The sequence below is a fragment of the Bos mutus genome, chromosome 2 (genome assembly GCF_027580195.1).
Source record: "Bos mutus isolate GX-2022 chromosome 2, NWIPB_WYAK_1.1, whole genome shotgun sequence".
NCBI classification, from domain to species: domain Eukaryota; kingdom Metazoa; phylum Chordata; class Mammalia; order Artiodactyla; family Bovidae; genus Bos; species Bos mutus.
Genome location: NC_091618.1, coordinates 5,289,887 through 5,299,462, shown reverse-complemented (window position 1 = coordinate 5,299,462; position 9,576 = coordinate 5,289,887). Strand labels below are relative to the sequence as shown.

The 9,576-nt window shown below is 46.7% G+C and overlaps 1 non-coding gene across 1 annotated transcript; it reads right to left on the bottom strand.

Moving 5' to 3' along the window:
- Positions 1-345: 345 nt before the first annotated feature.
- Positions 346-5,870, bottom strand: LOC102266785 (uncharacterized). The gene is made up of 2 exons (XR_011466829.1): positions 4,436-5,870; positions 346-1,264 (listed from the first exon to the last, which is right to left on the bottom strand). It is a non-coding gene; the product is annotated as an uncharacterized protein (transcript).
- Positions 5,871-9,576: the final 3,706 nt, after the last annotated feature.

The window sequence follows — 9,576 nt, the reverse complement described above, 5'->3', positions numbered from 1 at the left end:
AGGATTCTACACACAAAAAGCCAGGATGACCTCTGTTCCAGGAAGAACAGAATCTCAGATGGTTTAGTCCTCTTGCAGGAAGATGAGCTGAGGAAGATAAGGAAATGGACAAAGAGCAAATCAAACAGCCCCACCTGAGTTACTTACCTCTTCTGACCCCTTTCCCCTTCTCAGTTTTGCCCAATTTAGATGCTGACTCTGAAACAAAGGCCAGGCTTGTTCCCATTTGCCAGCTCAGCAAATGCCACATAGTTCTTACCTGCAGCTCACATCTACTCCTGATAATTATCCCACCTTTCTCAAATGCTGACAACTAAGAGCCGACTGGCAAATCACCACAGGACATTTTTATTAAGAATCAAACTTTAATATTTCAAGGACACCCCAAATGAGTTACTGGTGGGGTTACAGAAGCTTCCATTCAAGCCACCACAGTGAGAATCAAGAATATTAAAGTTGAAGCAATCATCTCTTTGGATACATAAAAACTATATATTAAAGCGTGTCACAAAGTGCAAAAAGGGAGGCATTCAGCAGAGCAAAAACAAGCAGCAAACTGATTGTCCTTACAAGAGGGCAGGGAAACTCATTTTGGAGTTCACAGTGCCAGGAAATAGAGCTGCTTCAGGCGAAAAAAAAAAAAAAAAAAAAAAGGGTTTTCATTTGATTCTTATTATAGCTAGCAAAGGCAAGCTCAAAGAAAATCAAGGTTCAGATTTCTCATGACTGTAGTTGGATTTGCAACAAAGAGAGCCTTTGGTCACTTCTCATATGTAGGCTGAAAAAGCAGCAGTGAGATTTTAGCCGGTGATTCTGACCCCAGGCTGACACCTCAGTGCCCAAGCTCTGAGCTCCTCAGGGAGGACGGCCTGGAACTGCTCCTGCACCAGCATTTCCACAATCTGCTCCTTCGTGTGAATATCAGGTCGCAGCCACTGTCCAGCAAGCTCCTGGAGATGTCTCAGGACATCCCTGGGCCCAGCCGCATCTTCATAGCGGAACTGCCGGAACCTCTGCCTGGAGGCTGCAGGGTTGAGAGGACTCCTTCGGGGCACGGTCTCCAGGTCATCTTCAGAGTCTTCATCCAGGCTCTCTGGCGGAACCTGGACCTGGGGCGGTGCTATCAGGATGCCTTCTGGCTCCTCAGCCATCCTCTCATTTGGTGGTGACCTTATTTCATCATTCTGGACTTCTCCATCTCTTTGCATCTCTGGATACCCTTCAGTCTCCATCCTAGAACTCTGCAAAAGGATTTTTCAGACTCCTAGGCACAAAGAGAAAAGTCAGGCTCAACAAAAACAAACCTTAGAGGATGTTAAAACCTCCCTGATCTGAAGGATCTGGTCCACCAACTAGGAGAGACCTAGGTTCCAACAACTTTTCAATCTTAATAAAGTTATGAGAAATTCCGCTTTTGTTTCCTCTTGTTGGATCAATGGACACAGTTGAGAAAGTTTGTCAACAGTTTACCAAAATGTAAGATGTAGTAGATTCTCAAAGCAGAAAGAGTCAAGAATGTTGGCCTTGCTAGCTGGAAAAACCTTTCATCCATCCACCCCCCACCCAATACAAACATACATGCACATGACTTGTGGGGGGGGGGAGGGGACGTCTTTAAAATCATGGTTGCTTCCTCCAACCACTTTTATGGAGTATTTGCTATACTTAAAAGCAAATTATGAAGAAATGCTAAAACAGAGGGGGGAAAAGTCTGTTCATTTTCATATACTCTGTCGTCTTTTCTATCTCCTCCGGTCTTTTATGATGAAAGAATAGCAAGTGTTAAAAAAGTACTTTAGGAGCTACCATCAGGGTGGAGTCTATGGCAATTAAAAAAAAAGGAAAAAAGCTTTTCTATTAAGATCAAGATCCTAAGTTCCCTCAAAGTATGAGGAACTGAATTTCTAAGAATCCTTGCAGCATGGATTTCTGACTCGTTAGATGTTTGAGAGCTCCAGGATTAGCAAACCAGCTGTAGTGGGAAGAAGGGAGATTGGGGGGTCTGATAGGAAAGGCTGGGGCAAAAAAGGTTTTGCTTCATTTAGGCTAGGGCCCAGTCCAAAGAGGAATTATTTACAGGAAAACCACATTCTATGTTAATTTAAAAGAAAAAAAAGACTTAAGATAACAGTATAGAAATGACTATATTGTCACAGCAGGGATGTCCAATCAAAGATTATAATCCCTATGAAGTCACTTTACAAAGATCACCTTTTTTTTGTTATTACCACCTCCCCCAAGGATCAGTTCTTTCCTACTGTATCAACACTGCAGAAGTGTTGAGATTTAAAATCCTCCCTACATCAAAGAGTCTCAAATCTGTTCCCTAGGTAACAACTTATAGAAGCCGACAATTGTTAACACTGACCAGCTGCCCTGAATTAAATTGTTCTTGGCTCCTAACACCTGGTCTCTAAACGTTCACTGATTTATTTTCTAGAACTTTTAAAAAAATATTTATTTATTTGGCTGCACCAGGTCTTACTTGAGGCATGTAGGATCTTTAGTTGCAGCATGGGAACTCTTAGTTATGGCAAGTAGAACCCATTTCCCTGACCAGGGATTGAACCCAGGCCTCCTGCACTGGGAGTAGTCTTAGCCACAGGACCACCAGGAAAGTCCATCTAGGAGCTCTGAATTGATTCTAGACCCGGTAGCAGGTATTTTTGGAATATATCACTTCCCTTATTATCTGGGTTTCTGTTCAATCAACAGGGTGTTGCTCATGCCTCAAAATAAGTTATCCCAGGGTGATAAGAAGGACAAAAGCAGAATACCCCCCAAACTCAGGGGTGCCTTGAATAAAAGGGAAATAGTCAAGGAAAGGTTGGATGAAACACTGTTCGATAGCAAAATCTTGGGAACAACTTAAGCCATCAACAGGAATGTGGTTAAGATGCTGTTTAGTCGCTAAGTTGTGTCCACCTCTTTCAAGACCCCATGGACTGTAGCCCACCAGGCTACTCTGTCCAAGCGATTTCCCAGGCAAGATACTGGAGTGGGTTGCCATTTCCTTCTCCATGGGATTTTCCCCACCCAGAGACTGAACCTGTGTCTCTTGTGTCCCCTGCATTGCAGGCAGATTCTGTACCACTGAGCCATAGGGAAGCCCTTATCAACAGGGAAGTGATTAAAGTACTGTCAGCCACTAAGCAGAATACTATGCAGCCTTGGAAGAAATGAAAGAGGCCTATGAGAGCCGATGTGTAAAGTTTTCCATAATATAGCACCCCTCCCCCAGCTGCAGATCAATAGGTATAATGTAATCTCATCTGGGGAAACTAAAAACACATACAGGTAAGCATATACGACCTGATGTATCTATAAAGGTACCGGGAAGGTTATCAAAGAAATTCTTTTTACCTCTGAGGAGCAGAACAGTAAAAGTGGGAAACATTTTTCTTATACCTTTCTGTACTGTCTTCTTTTTTTACTACATCTAAGGAAATGGAAACCCACTCCGGTGTTCTTGCCTGGAGAATCCCAGGCTGCCGTCTATGGGGTCGCAGAGTCAGACAAGACTGAAGTGACTTAGCAGCAGCATGCTACTTTCATGACAACTCAAGAGGGAGAAAACATTTCAGGCTTTCCCCTCCAGCTCAAAACTGTTCTGAGAGAAAACCCCTAATCCACTTAGAAAAATACCCTTTTACTAATTCTTCTCATTCCCAAACTCAACTGTCAACAGGCCAGTTTTCAAAGCTGGCTTTGGAAGATGGTGATCAGCTCCATGATTTACCCAGCTTCCAAACCCAATCAGTTTGAGAAGGCCACCTGCCATACAGAATGCTTATCCTCACCAGTCAATAACTCCAGCTTAGGGAACTCTTATCTCCTATCTGATATTGTGCGTTTCACATTCTGTACGTATTTCTCTTAGCGACTCAGGTTAAACTCTCGATAAGATTCTCTACCGCCCCAGTTGTCTCCATTTTAACAAGCAGCTTCCACCGCTCCATTTTTTGAATTTTACAGGCCACAGGGTCCTGTAAAATTAGTAGCTTTCCGTCATCGAGTCCTGCCCGAGAACCCAGTAGGGCCGTTACTGTCATTTCCATTTCACAGATAAACAAACTGAGGCTCGGGGAAAGGGGACTTGCCCAAGGTCACAAGGCTAGGAAGTGGCGGGACCACCCAGCCCAGTACAAAAATCCCCGGCGTCTCTGCAGGAACCTGGGTCCGACTCCTCCCACTACCTGGGCGCGGTTCAGACGGCCGATATCCGGCCGGAAAAGGCGCATCTGGGGAATCCAGAACTGGACGTCCTCCTTCCTGGGACATTTAGCTGAGCCCCAAGGCCACGCCAGGCAGACCAGACGGCACACCCCACAGGCAAAGGCCTCCCCACTCCCAGGGCCGCCGCCCCGGCCGCCCGCTCCCACCCAGCGGTGCGCGGCGGAGGAGGGAGGTGCAGGGGGCGGGGAGGGGCGTTCACCTGCGCAGGTGCCCCTCGGAAGGCCGGGTGAACGGGGAAAGGAGAGGAGCGAGACGCCAAGCCCCGCCACCGGCTCCGGGAAAGGGAAATCAGAGGCTCGGCGCCGAGCTTTGTAGCCCACCACCGGAACCGGAAGTCGCGCCCCGCCCGGAAGCTGGAAACGGAAGGGGAAATAGGGTTCCAAGCTGTGGGGGGGGGGCGGGGTCTCTCTAGGCCTTGGCGGTGTCCTGCAGCTCCATGGTCTTAACCCCTGCTGGTTTCTTGGCCTCCCCCGGTCCCCAGTCCTCCCGACTGAGCGAAGAGGTGCGTCCGGCCTAGGAGCTCTTCCAGTGCAGGGGAGGCCTTTGCCTTTCTGACCAGCAGTTTTTTGCCCAACAGAATGGAAAGAGGATGCAGCAGGAACTGAGACACTCCTCGAGCCTGCCCGCGGCTGAGTCAGCGCCCCACCCTGAGGTTACACCCTTGATCCTTTGCACCACCCAGAGCAAAGAAACCAAATTAGAGGGCTGGCTGGCTGCTGCTGGGAGACAGTGGTCGGTATGGCTTCCCGTGGAGTCGCTCCAGATGGACAGAGGGCGCAGTCTACTAGGTGTCTCCATGTATCCGCTTAGACCCACCCAGAGAGTGCGGCATGTGCCCGTGGGGCTTTGGCAGTCCCTCTTGGGGGAGACCCCTTGTGCGTAGGAGGCTAAATCTTAGTCCTGTGTGTCTCTTCCTCAAGACCTTCCCAATTGCAGTGGTACAGTTCAGTCGCTCAGTCGTGTCAGACTCTTTGCGACCCTATGGACTGCTGCACGCCAGGCCTCCCTGTCCGTCACCAACTCCCGGAGTTTATTCAAGCTCATGTCCGTTGAGTTGGTAATGCCGTAGGAACTGAAATTTCAGATTTTTACTAAGGCGGTTTTTGAGTCTGGGCACGGAGGTTAAATAGCACAGCCTGTAAGAGTAAGTGCAGAGATGCTAACCAAGGCAGCCTTCCCAGTTCTCTCTTAATCCTGTAGGGAAGGAACTTGGGCTTTGCATTCTCCTATCTAGATGGCATGAGCTAGGAAATTAAGAGGGGCGCCTCAGTGCCTCCTGCTGGGTTATCACCCAGGACCCAATGTCCCTGGGGAAGGGAAGATACGCCTATTGTCTTCCGTAAACTCCTAGATGGCTAGGTACTCAAGTAGGTTGGAGAACCAGGGCTCCTTGCCATGGCCCTACCCCTACCTCCTCTAGTGACTGCGGTCCTACAGTTTCCACATGTACCTCCTCTTTGCCTTGGTTTTCCCATCTGCAAAATGAGGGGGTTGAACCAGATTCAGTTCAGTTCAGTTTAGTTCAGTTGCTCAGTTGTGTCCGACTCTTTGCAACCTCATGAACCGCAGCATGCCAGGCCTCCCTGTCCATCACCAACTCCCGGAGTTCACTCAAATTCATGTCCATCAAGTCGGTGATGCCATCCAGCCATCTCATCCTCTGACGTCCCCTTCTCCTCCTGCCCCCAATCCCTCCCAGCATCAGAGTCTTTTCCAATGAGTCAACTCTTCGCATCAGGTGGCCAAAGTACTGGAGTTTCAGCTTCAGCATCAGTCCTTCCAATGAACACCCAGGAGTGATCTTTAGGATGGACTGGTTGGATCTCCTTGCAGTCCAAGGGACTCTCAAGAGTCTTCTTCAACACCACAGTTCAAAAGCATCAATTCTTCGGCACTCAGCTTTCTTCACAGTCCAACTCTCACATCCATACATGACCACTGGAAAAACCATAGCCTTGACTAGATGGCAAAGTAATATCACTGCTTTTTAATATGCTGTCTAGGTTGGTCGTAACTTTCCTTCCGAGGAGTAAGCATCTTTTAATTTCATGGCTGCAATCACCATCTGCATTAGAAACTTCCAATTGTCATTCCCCGCTTCAGTTCTTAGGTTCTTTGAGAATGCTTCAGAAAACTTCTCAGGTAAGAGGGACGAGGGGGAAGGGGGACAGCCCTTTTGGGTCCCAGAGCAGCTCCAACTCTATAGGTTTATAAGAAAAGTATGTACATTGTGGTTCTGCATACAATTATTGTGTCATTGAGAGAAAAGTTTAAACTGTATTTTACCCTATTCCCTCATCTCTCCCCACCCTCCTGTTCACTCCATCAGCTGACACACTGATGTTCAGTCACCAAGTCGTGTCCAACTCTTCGTGAACCCATAGACTGCAGCATGCCAGGCTTCCCTGTTCCTCACCATCTCCCAAAGTTTGCCCAAGTTCATGCTCATTAAATCGGTGATGCCATCCAACCATCTCATCCTCTATTGCCCTCTTCTTCTGCCTTCAATCATTCCCAGCATCAGGATTGTTTCAAATGAGTCTGCTGTTCGCATCAAATGGGCAAACTATTCAAGCTTCAACTTCAGCATCAGTCTTTCCAATGAGTATTCAGGATTGATTTCCTTTAAGATTGACTGGTTTGATCTCCTTGCTGTCCAAGAGTCTTCTCAAGCACTGCAATTCAAAAGCATCAGTTCTTTGGCACTCTGCCTTCTTTATGGTCCAGCTCTCACATCCATACATGACTATCGGAAGGACCATAGCCTTGACTATATGGACCTTTGTTGGCAAAATGATGTCTTTGCTTTTTAACACACTGTCTGGGTCTGTCATAGCTTTCCTGCCAAGAAGCAGTCATCTTCTGACTTCATGGCTGCAGTCACCGTCCACAGTGATTCTATAGCCCAGGAAGAGGAAATCTGTTGCTGCTTCCTCCTTTTCTCTTTCTATTTGTCATGAAGTGATGGAACCAGTTGCCATGATCTTAGTTTTTTTAATACTGAGTTTTAAGCCAGCTTTTCTCACTCTTCTCCTTCACCCTCATCAAGAGGCTCTTTAGTTCCTCTTTACTTTCTACCATCAGAGTGGTATCATCTGCATATCTGATATTGTTGATATTTCTCCTGGCAATCTTGATTTCAGCTTGTAATTCATACAGCCCTGCATTTTGCATGATATGTTCTGTGTATAAGTTAAATAAGCATGGTGCAATAAACAGCCTTGTATTCCTTTCTCAATCTTGAACAAGTCAGTTGTTCCATACAAGGCTCTAGCCGTTGCTTCTTGATCTGCATACAGGTTTCTCAGGAGACAGGTAAGATGGTCTGGTATTCCCATCTCTTTAAGAATTTTTCACAGTTTGTTATGATCCACACAGTCAAAGGCATTAGCCTAGTTAATGAAACAGCGGTAGATGTTTTTCTGGAATTCTCTTGCTTTATGATCCAGTGGATGTTGGCAATTTGATCCCTGGTTCTGCCTTTTCTAAACCCAGATTGAACATCTGGATGTTCTTGGTTTACATAATGCTGACGCCTAGCTTGAAGGATTTGGAGCATAACCTTACTAGCATGGGAGATGAGTGCAATTGTCTGGTGGTTTGAATAATCTTGAGTACTGACCTTCTTGGGAACTGGGATGAGGATTGACCTTTTCCAGTCTTGTGGCCACTGCTGGGTTTTCTAAATTTGCTGACATATTGAGTGCAGCACTTTAATAGCATCATCTTTTAGAATTTTAAATAGCCCTGCTGGAATTTCATCACCTCCACTAGTTTTATTGTCAGCAGTGCTTCCTGAGGCTCACTTGACTTCACACTCCAGAATGTCTGTCTCTGGATGAGTGACCACAGCCTCATGGTTATCTGGGTCATTAAGATCTTTTTTGTTCAATTGTTCTGTGTATTATCGCTCTCTTTTCTTGATCTCTTCTGCTTCTTTTACCCCTTCATGGATCACTGCCTTGTCGTGGCGAAGGGGCTTGCATAACTCAGTGAAGCTATGAGCCATGCCATGTAGGGCCATTGAAGATGGACGGGTGATAGTGAAGGGTTCCGACAAAACGTGGCCCACTGGAGGAGGGAATGGCAAATCACGCCAGTATACTTGCCGTGAGAACCTCCCGAACTGTACAAAAGGATAAAAAGATAGGACACACTGACCTTCTTGTTATTCTGTGCACCTGACAATCTCATCTTCACACAAGCTCATCTTCACCTCTTTTGCTGATCTCTGCCTGTAGTGCTTTCTTTGGAGATCTGCTCATCCAGGTTCTAGCTCAAACGTAGCCTCTCTAAAGCAGCCTTCACTGCCCTGCCATTCTTCTTCCTCTTATGGTTTTTTTTTTTTTCTTGACATGTGGGGTCTTAGTTCCCCAACCAGAGATCAAACCCATGCCCCATGCAGTGGAAGGGTGGAGCCCTAACCACTGGAATTCCCTGCCCTTCCAAAGGCACCCATCCAGTTCCTTTATAGCCGACACCCTGTTTTCATTGTTGTTGTCGTTTTGGTTTTATTGCTTTTTATTGATTTATAGCCGTGCTAGGTCTTCACTGCTGTTCTCCGGCCACTCTTTAGTTGCAGCGAGCGGGCTTCTCACTGCAGTGCTCCTCTTGTGGAATTCATGCTCTAGAGTGCAGGCTCAGTAGTTCTGGAACTCGGGCTTAGTTGTCCCGATGCCTATGGAATCTTCCCAGACCAGGGAGCAAACCTATGTCCCCTGCATTGGCAGGCAGATTCTTAACCACGGGACCACCAGGGAAGCCCTGTTACCCTGTTTTTATTACCTGTTCATTTTTCTACCTCCTCCACTAAAAGCAGGGTCCACAAGGCCAAGGACCTTGACTGTTCTCTCACCATGCCTCCAGCACGTCCACTGAATAGGCTGGCTAAACATTGACTGGATGAATCAATGCGTAACTGAATGTACAGAGAAGTCTTAGATTCTATGATCAAGCTAATCTGATAAAGACCAGTGGGAACATTTAACAAAATTAGGTTGGTTTATTAACCTGATGCAGCAAGGGAGACAACACCCAGAGGATCCAAACAAAGGAAGAGACTGGCTTATCATAAGATTAGGGAGAAGAGTGGAATTTCGGTGAAAATGAACTGAAGCCCTATTGACGGGCTCAGAGCAAACCGCATTGTGTGGAGAAGGGTTAACATTTGACTTGGACTGAGAAGCAAATCCCTGGTCTTGTTTCCTTGGACAGCAGAAAGTTAAGATCGATATAGACTATTGCGTCCAGAAACCCCTTATCTGAAGCTCTGTACTGAGGTTGGTAATCCCCGCTGCTTCTCCACAAAAAGTCTGGCTTCAACCCTCCAGACCAGAGAGG